This window comes from Crocodylus siamensis, chromosome 6 (assembly GCF_052110815.1).
Source record: "Crocodylus siamensis isolate JL-2025a chromosome 6, ASM5211081v1, whole genome shotgun sequence".
Taxonomy (NCBI): domain Eukaryota; kingdom Metazoa; phylum Chordata; order Crocodylia; family Crocodylidae; genus Crocodylus; species Crocodylus siamensis.
Window position 1 is genome coordinate 11,852,872 of NC_143400.1, and position 3,562 is coordinate 11,856,433.

A 3,562-nucleotide genomic window follows, 5' to 3' on the forward strand; every position below is an offset into this window, starting at 1 on the left:
GTAAAGGGACCTGCAGTCATGTTCCTAGTGTCTTGGGATCAGGGATGTGAGAGACCATGATAAGATAACATCATGTTTCACATGGGAGGTTGTGTGGGTGTAGGAGCTATTACTTCAATAGCAGCTGTAGCAGCTCCTACCTCAGCTTTTCATTACCTGATTCTAAGGAGTCAGCATAACTATCATGTTTGCAAGACAACCTGCAGTATCCAAATATAAACTGCTCTAGACGTACAGAGATCAGTATTCACACATCATTAAAAGCTATTTTAAATGTAAAAATGAACCATGTATTAAATCATTACAAGGAAGTGATTTTTTTCTTGGGCCATAAGCAAATACTACCTGGAGCAGGGAAATATGTTTGCATTGAAAACCATTTATGCACTTTATTTCATTTTGGTTTCTTGGTAGCTAGAAGATCATGTCACTAGATATCTCCAGAAAGAGGAATTGCTTTTCTTTTGTGTTAGTGCTAAAAGCTGTGTTGTTACGTGTGTGAAATTTCACCCCTGTGAATGGTTTCAGGGCAGCATATTGAGTTCTGACTTGGGTTGAACATTTGGCTCCATTTGACCTATTCAAGGTCACACAGGCAATCTCTGGTGAAGCCAGAAAATGGACCTAGCTCTCCTTATCTAAACCAAGTTCCCTCACCACAAGATAAGTCATTTTCTCCTAAGCCTACACGGCTGAGTTATTTCAAGCTATCTTATATTATCCACTGCCATCTGTTTTTTAACTGTGTCCTTCCGGTCCCTTATAAGGTTTAAGTAATAGCAGTAGGACAATGAAGGACAAAGACTGGGTTAAAAACACTGACTGCAAAAAGTAAACACAACAGTACGGTTTATTAATATCATGCACACCTTGTAATTTAAAACCATCTCAGAAAATTATAGGCTTGTGTTAGACATGAATGATCCTTATCAGATCTATGAGGATTTCACTTTTATGGGCAAACCAGTTCTTCCAAACGCAGAAAGCAGCTGTTTAGTTTCTAAACCCAGTGAATCAGCAATACTCAGTAATGAATAAACAACCAAAATAAAGGACTTAAGAACAGATCCTCCACTGATGTGTATCTGGAATCCTCTCAACTTCAAAAGAATTGCACTGACATACTAACTGTGGTTATATTACATCAGCAACAAAGCTAAACTTAGTGGTTTTGCATGGTAGTTGGCCTCTGTGGCCTCTCCCTCTTACTAATATGATGGCTTTCTCCTAGGGAAATGGACCAGGCAAACCCCAGGAAGGATCCATTTAGAGACAGAGATAAAGGCTGGTTGGCCATGTTACCAGTAAGCAGGGGAGGATTGCCTGTACTATCAATTCCCAGAGGAAATTAGACTAATCTAGGATCTTGCCATGTGTTGGGGCAGATGGAAGATATTCCTTGTTGAGGAAGTCATTGCATCATTACTGGGTTGTTGTCTCCTCTTTTAGGCTCAGCCCAAGCAGAACTTCCTATTGCTTGGGAAAGAAGAAGTCAAGAAAACGACTTCATGATTCCCACTTGGGACTCTAGAATAGAAAATTAAGAACAAAGACATTCATAGGTCTGCCATTCTCAACTATTTCAGAAGAACCTGTCAAGAAACAAGTAGTGGTGAAGGAGTGAAGGAAATGCAAAACTAAATTACATAAATGGTTCTTAGCAATAGCTAAATACTGTTATCTCCCTTTTAACATAGGGGGGGAGATGAAGAGAAGAGAGGTTATCCATTCACAGGTTGCTATATAAAATCCTGGCCTTCAGTTCTCTAGGCTTTATGATTTAATTAGATCATCTGTCCTCCGTTGCTTTTCTTTATTCATCAAAATGAAACACAGGGGAGGTGTAAGAAGGACACTTGCAAATAAACAAGTTTGTAGACAATCCAGTCCATCAACGAAATCCTCTGAGAACACAGAAGAGGAGATGGTGGGAAAGTTACTAGTAGAAATTGATCACTGTAGGAAAATATGATCCAAAATATATGTCCAGGTCTCCAGCAGGGTTGAATCAGCCCATGGAGCCATGCATGACCTGACCCATTCCATTTGCCAAGGATATTTTAAATAAATAAGCAGAAAGGAAAGTTACTTTTAATGAATGTTGAATAACCCAAATTCTGAGGCAATCACGACTTGGTGGGAGGAATGGTATGCACTCCCTTCATATGTCTACTGTGCTATTACCCAATGCTTGGCATCTAAAACTGGGTCCCTATTATTATTATACTGTTATAGTGATTTGAGTATAGAACAAATGAAGGCGTGTTTGTGAAATGCTGTGAATCCTCCCAACATCCCCATGGAATTTAATTTTCCCCTCAAGGACATCTCAGAAGCTAGGGATAATTTGTAGCGTACAAGCCATGAGTTAATAACACATTACGTCTGGTCAGAAAAAAGAATGCAAAGAGACAGTGTTGCATCAGTCCATTAAAACAGGTCTGTTTTACAGAGATGGTTTGACTTTTCCAGAGAACACTTGCAGGATGACAGCACGGCCCTGCCTACAGCTGATTTCAGTTGGGAAACTGCCCAGTTTCCTACCAGGCAGGATGCCCAGTGCCTTGCCTGCTAATTGCTAGCTGCTGGTGCTTGCAAGCTCCTGACCTTTCAGTCACCCACCTGGCAAGCTGCAGAGGAGCTAGGGCTTGTCCAGGCTGCCCAGAGTCTCACGGGTGGCTGCAGTGTTGCTTTAATGATTCCTATGTTTCCTCCTGTTCTGGATTCCAGCACCATTCATTTTTCATAGTCATAGAATCATAGAAGTCGGGTCGAAGGGACCTTGTAGATCTTTGAGTCCGACCCGGGCTTGGGCAGGAGAAAAACTGGGCTCAAATGACTCCAGCCAGGTAGGCATCAAGCCTCTTCTTAAAGACCCCCAGGGTAGGAGCCAGCACCACTTCCCTTGGAAGTTGGTTCCAGATCCTAGCCGCCCTGACCGTGAAGTAGGTCTTACGGATGTCTACTACACCTCCTCTCCAACAACTTGTGGCCGTTATTCCTTGTTATGCCAGGGGGCGCTAGGGGAAACAAGGTCTCTCACAAACCGTCCTGGTCCCCCCTAGTGAGTTTATAGACAGTCACCAGATCCCCCCTCAGCTTTCTCTTGTGAAGGCTGAACGGGTTCAAGTCCCGCAGTCTTTCAATGTAGGGTCTGCCCTGTTGTCCCCGGATCATGTGGGTGGCCCTCCTCTGGACCCTCTCAATGTTGTCCACCTCCCCCCTGAAGTGGGGCACACAGAACTGGACGCAGTACTCCAGCTGTGGCCTGACCAGCATCGCATAGAGGGGGAGGATCACCTCCTTGGCCCTGCTTGAGATGCACCTGTGGATGCACGACAAAGTCCTATTAGCCCTGCCAACCATGACCTCGCGTTGTTGGCCCATGTTCATCTTGGAGTCAATAATGACTCCAAGATCCTTTCTGCCTCCGTGCTCTCAAGAAGGGAGTTTCTTATCTTATAAATGTGCTGCTGGTTACTACTGCCCAAGTGCAGCACCCTTCAGTTGACAGTATTGAAACGCATCCTGTTTTGTTAGCCCACCCCTGTAACCTATCCAG